The 7,719-nt window shown below is 37.0% G+C and overlaps 1 long non-coding RNA gene across 1 annotated transcript; it reads right to left on the reverse strand.

Annotated features, from left to right (window-relative positions):
* Positions 1-4,174: 4,174 nt before the first annotated feature.
* On the reverse strand, positions 4,175-7,095 carry LOC126827718 (uncharacterized). Its single transcript, XR_007682855.2, has 3 exons — positions 7,016-7,095; positions 5,942-6,070; positions 4,175-4,305 (listed from the first exon to the last, which is right to left on the reverse strand). It is a non-coding gene; the product is annotated as an uncharacterized LOC126827718 (long non-coding RNA).
* Between the last annotated feature and the right edge of the window lie 624 nt (positions 7,096-7,719).

Below are 7,719 nucleotides of genomic sequence, written 5' to 3' on the forward strand. Positions count from 1 at the left end.
TAAATGGATCAGCTAGTCCTTATCAATGAGTTTATATGTCGTTAAGTGTACAGTTATTAATAAAACAATATGAACTGGTAGATACTGGTATATACTGGTCAGAAATATAGTATATTATATTTAAAAATTGTTTGCGGGAGAGAGAGAGAGAATTGGGGTTTAACGTCCACTCGACACAAACTAGGTCATTTCGGGACTATCATATGGTTTAATTTTATTTCAATAATTCGCTTGCGCGTAGGAGTCTTTAGCAGTGGGGGGAAACCGGAGGACCCGGAGAAAACCCACGAGGTTAGATAGGCGACCCTACTCTTTGTCACGTACAACCGGGGATTCGAAACCACGCCAGTCGACTCAATGACAGACTTTATGATACAGCGCGCGCACGCTAACCATTCAGCCATCCAACCCCCCAAATTGTTTGCACTTATATGATATAGATATGACAAGTCTAACTTAAAGCCACTGTTTCTTTCAAAACATTTACCATTGAAACACATGCAAGTATGTAGCCATGGCCATTCAGGCACTTATACCGAAATGAAATGGGGTTTAACATCCTACTGTTCTGCTTCGACTCGGCTAATTAAGACGGCACTAATTTGGTGTGAAATTTGGGGACTTTTATAATTCCGCTTAAATGTACGACAGATTGCTCTTGAGGACGAAGAGCATACTATGGGCCAGGAACCAAACGTGACATTATCACCGCCATCTTGAAATTGTATCTCGAAAAATTCACAAAATGTCTGGCACAATATAGCCCGCAGCCCAGTTGGTGCTGATTTTCCATTAAACAATATTTCATTCATTCATTCAAAAGTCAAAGTTCGTCCAAGAAACAATCATGCCAAGTTTTATGTCGATCGTATTTCAACAAGAAGATCCCCTGCCCCCATCTCACCCCTTTATGTCCCAGGGCTTCATGTTTCTTTAAACAATGCGCTGCTACATAGATGTTTCTAAGAATCTTACATGCAAAATGTAATACACAAAAAACACATACTTATGGAAAAACAGCTACTTATTTATTTGGGCGACGTTTCGAAGAGTATTCTCTCAACGTTATCAAGCTAATACAGTAATACAAGAATAATGAGATCAATATATACAGAAAGGGTCTAACCCCTTTGATCTTGTTGTTGTCCTGTATGGTTTCATGAATTGTTGTTACAGTTTTCTGTATATATTGATCTCATTATTCTTGTATTACTGTATTAGCTTGATAACGTTGAGAGAATACTCTTCGAAACGTCGCCCAAATAAATAAGTAGCTGTTTTTCCATAAGTATGTGTTTTTTGTGTATTGCTCTACCCAGTTACTAAATGCCTCTTAAAGATTATTATGCAAAATGTAATTGCTTGATTCAATAAATTACATCCGAGACTGGTCCCTTTAAGCGACAATTGTGTCTACATATCTTTAACTCCTTTTAAACTGGTGATAAAAATAAAAGTACAGACGTTAGGTTAAAGGTTAAACTTGTTGATAGTTTGGTCAGATAGATTCACTGATCATCATTGATAACCATAAGTGTTAAAAGGTAGCAAAACAATATCGGTTAATACGACAAAACCACGTGGTCTGATACAGATACTCTCCCAGAGAGAATACCTGTATTTTGCGCAGTTGTTTCTGTTATATTGTAGACCTGTGTCGTCTACTACTTCCATCAGATTATGATCACACAGTGAAGCTTTTAGGGCACTGATCAGTCGATCGGTTTTAAGGGCGCCCACACGCCAATGGGTTCGTTTGCCCTGATCGAAACTTTCTTATGTCACAAACGTGGAGGCTATGGCGCCCCACCACTCTGCTGCACCCCCACTTTTAAAATCCTACATACGGCCCTGCCTGTGCCTCACATCATAGTGTCTACGAAATATTGCACCCAGCTATTTATCAGAACTACTAACATTATGTCTATCAAATTGGTCCCTGAGATCTTATAACCAGAACACAGTTGTTGTTCCACAGTTTGAAACTGAAACATTTTGGTGACAGAAGTTTTAGTGTAGTTGCTCCTATATTGTGGAAGGACTTACCTCTAAAAATCAGAAACAGTGAAACTTTGACTACTTTTAAATCACAGCTGAAGACTCACTTATTTCGGGAATGCTATGAGAATTGAGACTTTCTGTTCACTGTGTATATAACTATTGTCTCATTGCACTTTGGGCGTGCATTTGGATGGATCTGGCACTCTACAAATGTACATTATTATTATAGCATGGCGTTTCCAGGGCCGTACCTAGCTCAGGGCAACGAGGGGGCGGGAAGTGTTCTGAGGGGTGCTGTGATACTGATGGACAATGTACATGTATATCTATTTTTTTATCGTCGAAATTTTTTTCACAGGGGGGTAGGGGGATAAAACTTTTTGCAGGGGGTGGGGGGCCTGGGCGTTTCGACAATAAAAGACAATAAAAGAATACTTGTCCAAACGGCATGTTTTATGTCTAACAAACCATTGAATTATTCCATATGAATTGTCTTGTCTTTTTAGGTTCGGTACTTGTATCTCGTTTATTGTTGCTCGTATAACCGATCTTGAAACACATACACCGATTCTCAAAACGGTTATAAATAGCTTTCAACAGATTTATTCATGAAACCTATGCTTATTGTACAATTACCCGTTCGTGAAACACATGCGATTCTTCCCAAAGTAACTATCCTTAAAATAGATGCAAAATGGAATGATTTTCGAATATCCATTGTTGACTATCAATGAGATTGTTTTGTGGTGCATTCTGGAATGCTCAATAATTTTCTGTATTTAGTTTTAGACAATCATCGATCTTCATTAATAGTTGTGGGAAGATAATCATTTCCTATGATTACTTCTGTGATTGTCTTCAAACGTCAGAAAATAACAATGTCCTCTCTAAATTTCCTGTTTGATGGTTAATCTAATCCGGTGATATTTATTGTGTAGCCAGTGTAAATGATGGGGAGAAGTTGCAAAACCCGATCATGTTTACCTGGTTTCATCTCGGCAGGATTGCGGGTCGGAGGAGGGTTGTGCAGGGAAGTGTGCCTAGTGATTCCGGTGGGAGGGGCTGGTATTCGCTTAAGACGAGATTAAGACCTTCTGAGCCAACTTGGCTATTGATGACGTGAATACACCACGAGGTGTACTATAAAGGACAAGCTACCCGCGTTTTCGCCTACTTTTTTTGTTATTGAATTCTAATTGCATGTGCAGGGAGGGCATCGGGTTGGAACAGAAAAACCTGTTTCCTGTGTATACCATTGGGATTACGTTAAAGTTCACCTAAAGGTTGAAATTAACGCCGTATGGCAAAATGTCAGTGATACAAACTATAGACCGTGTTGAATTTTAAGGACTGAAAATACCAGGATATATCTGTATTTCACGTATAGTGAACATGGATTAAAGTTCTGGTAGGTAAAAAACTGATATACAGACATATTTGTCCTTGTCCGTGTTACTTCCAGCGCTAACATCTATTAAACTGACATATTTACTATGAGGGAATTGGTCTTCTGTGAGTCCGTACATTGATTGCTTCTTCAGCAAATCTTCTTCCGGAGACAGACACGTTGGCCCAGTGAGCTTACTCACTAAATAAGAGGTCCCGAGAACGTTCTTCGGGATTTCTCCTCGTTGATGATGCAGGTCGTAGGATGAGGCAAGCCACCAGGGTGTCTAGTCGTTCGGATGGGACGAAAAACTAAGGTTCATTCGGGTATATGTTGGGGTGCGTGTAAAAGGTCACGTAGACTCGTCATCATTATCCAGATATTATCACTCAAGTGTTAAGACTAACAAACCCCAAACAGTAAATATGTACATAACCATTTGGATCATTTTAATGTTTTCATTACCTATAGCTGCATGTTGTACATTGATTGTTGGAGTTGTTTTTGTTCTTGTTTTTTGCATAATATATTTTTTGTGACATAGGAGATAAGTAATATACACCTATAATGTTCGTTTCTGTGAATAAAATAATCTTTATTAAAACGGTATTAATGCAAAAGGCGCCAACAAAACTCTCCAGATTCTAAATTTTATCGCCAAATTTTTAGCATAATTATTGGCAGAAATGGCGATCGATAGCATGAGTAGTCCTACATAATCTTATGGAATCCTGATGACTATATCGTTGGAGATTACATGCCCAAGACAAAACGTTTATTCCTCTGATTGGCAAAATAAGCATCGTTTATTTGTAACATGCAGAAGCCTGGATTGATATATCTTTCTGTCAGCTTTCAACCAGTTTGTAAAAGCGTGGGTGGAAATTCTCTAGATTTATTATAGATAATTACTTGTTCTGTTGAAAAACAAACAATTAAATACAAAACAAACAAGAATAGAAGGTCGTATATATATGTATTGTGGTCCCAGGAAATTGGGTTAACGTCCTACTTTTCTGCACCATCTGGCCTAATGAAGTCAGGCATCCGCCATACGGTGTACTATGAAGGAAATTAGCACGGACGCGGGCCTACTTTCTAATTTCAACTTTTAAGGTTTATTTCAAGTGCACATCAATCTCTGTACAAGGGACCACGGTTTTTTGTACAATCCAAACGACTAGACACTGTTTGTTCCTTGTCGGGCCCTCCGTACGACACCACTGGCAAGTGAAACTTTCTCATCCAAAGCAGGAAGCGAACCCGAAACCTTCTGGTTAGCAAAACATCTTATTCATTGAGCCACCGCGGCTCCTAGATGATACTAGTATCGAAATGACCTAGTTTGAAAACTAGATAAAAAGAACCTACTATATCAAGCTTGTCAATTATAAATTGACTGCATCCATGAGCATGATAGAGAGACGAGTGCATATTATTGTTGATAGCCCCGGTGTTATCTGATACTTAACCGTGTTATATAGAAGTTTTACAGTCAATACAGTCGCCCACTCACTCTTCTTAATCGTAATCGTGGTATTACGGATTTCCAAATATTCGACATCTCCGTTGAAATACAATTCGTCCGATATTGCATATTATCAATTTAGTGAAAAACATAGCCATTTTTGATTTTTTTTTTCTTATTGAATGTTAAACATGCATCATGCAAGAGGTAAATCTGCCTATTGCAGGTCTTTCTTTAGGCCTGAAATGTTATCTAAATTATTAATTAGACATTAATTAATTTATCCAGACCATAATCATCTGTCGATGTCATCGTTAGCCTGTATTATTTAATTGATTTGAACACATTTTGTGGTGGATAATTTAACGTAAAAATGGATAATCGAGACTTTGTTTGTTATCATACCAACGTTAGTAATGACGATCGAGGCTGGCATACAATTGAATTGCTAATATCTCGGTTCAGAGTGAAGCATATTGACTGAAATTGTCAGCATATTCTATTTTCATTATCGATTTTCTAACTATTTTAACGAGAACTGTCAGCTCTTTATGTAATATTACCAATGGGCCCTTTTAAACTGTACTGTGGGGAATTAATTTTGATAGATGTATTTTATCAGTAAGTCTGTTGACGTAAAGATTAAATAGATTGAACTGTTTATGTTTTGAGTATAAAAATAGACGCGTTATTAAGACAAGAGAAGGTGAAAGAATAAACAATATAAGATATTATGTTTGATGTTTTTATCATTAAGGACATAGAGCAACAGCTGGTAAAGACAACTTCACACATTCCTGTAACGTTGAGAGAGAAAGTGTGGGGGCACGGGTATCGTGGATGCGTGTATATTTTATATCTTCCACTATAAGACAGTGCTTATCAGGGCATTTTTAGTACAGGACCACAAATGCCCCGTTGCTTTGTATAAAAATACATAAGCAGCGGGGCAATACCATAAATATAAAGTGAAAACACGAGCTTTTGATACTATTTGAGAGATGGGCATTAGCATTTTTCGGTAAACATCACACTAGTAAAACAAGGCACGGGGCTTTATATCTCAAAGCTCCACTAAATTTTACCTGAATGCAATTTGTTTTGTGGTCACAAATCCCTTCTTTGTCCTAGTGCTATTAGATTCCTTTAAAAATCCCTAGTTCTTATGTATATTATTAATACTTCGTTTCAAGTCCTGATAAAACCATAAAAGCCTAAAAAGACAAAAAAACAACAAACAAACAAAAAAAAAAAACCCAAAAAACGACCATTTTATTCATACACACTGGAGGCCAGTCTAACTTCCAAAGTTTACCTAGTTAATATGTCAAGAGATTGTATGAAAACTGGTTCAGTAATAATATTGCAAACATACTTGTATTAATTTACGTAATCACCGTCTGGTTTTAAGGTAAACCTTCAATCGCGCGAGTTGTTCAAGTGTATGATTAAGAAACAGACTATTTATATTGAAATTGTTCATGACTCATGACATAACCCTAATTAATGTTTCTGTGGGATGGATTCCAAGGTTAAGAGTTACACCTGGATTTTAAGTCTATGAGGTGTTAATGAGTGGTGCCATCACCTCTCTACGTTCATCTGTGTATTATTTACAGTGGCGTACGCAGTAGCAAAAGTTTAATGCCCCTTGCCACGACTTCTTTGGGTGACTCAAATTAAAAGAACTTCGTCTTAAAGGAGCTAAATCGCTAATATTTTGGGCCTAAAAATTGGCACAAATGAGTCGCAACACATATAATAATGTAATATGAATTTATATAAACTGTTTTCGTTCAATCGTGTCCTTTTTACTGTGAATTGTCATCAGTTATGTTCGGCGAAATACGCCAGAAGTCTCAACCGAAAGACAGTTTCTAGCGTCTGGTTATTCCAGTCAACACCGATAGTATATATTGCACATGCTCTCCAAATAAGAATATGGCATCACCGTTTGACACGATTCGTGTACCAATCGTAAAATGTTTATTTTGTCTTGAATATTGGATATCAGATGCCCATCTTTTCCCTGTAAGATCACAAGACCAATGTTGATTTGAATTGACAAATAATTCGTGTTTTCAATGTCGAAGATTTTTGATGATATTGAGTTAGAGACTTAGCTACTTTAAGTCTGTATTTAAAGATATTACATTTACCTTATCTCTCCCCTGTTTTTCTGAAATCCCAGCTACATCAGTGATTGCATTGTACGACGTAAATTAGAAATAAATATTTGCCCAACTTGACTGCGTAATGAGATAACTCAGCAATTTTTATAAGAACGTTATAATGTATATATATATAAATATATTACTCATACTTGTATATATCACTTACTTTAAATCAAATATTTCATTCCATCTTCGTCAACCAATATACTAGTGATCTTCTTTTATTTTATTTCAATTTTTGAAATTTCGAATAAGCGAATATCAATCTGATTAAAACACATATCCTATTTCGTTTCGTTTTTATAGTTCGAAATTTCGTTTTACTTGTCTTTACTACACTAGGATCTGAAAGAGTTGTTATATTACCGGCGTTCTGGTTGAAGTGAGGGATTAGCCAATGAAACGGTCTGTTACGGCGAGTTCTAGGCGTGCGATGCGCAGAACTGTGGGTAAACCACTAGAAACGTTAACCCTGTTTGTTTAATCAAAGTCTGACGTCATAGGGTCAAAAGCCGCTCGTACGACCCCTGACGTGATCTTCCAGTACAACCGGTCAGATCTTCATGTAGTGTAGGCTATCGAAAGTATAAAAAAAACGAAACGAAATATAGATCTATATTTTAATCAGATTGAGCGAATATACAAGTCTTTTATAATTTGATAAGCGTTTTTCTAACGTCAAAATTCAT

The sequence above is a fragment of the Patella vulgata genome, chromosome 7 (genome assembly GCF_932274485.2).
Source record: "Patella vulgata chromosome 7, xgPatVulg1.2, whole genome shotgun sequence".
Taxonomy (NCBI): domain Eukaryota; kingdom Metazoa; phylum Mollusca; class Gastropoda; family Patellidae; genus Patella; species Patella vulgata.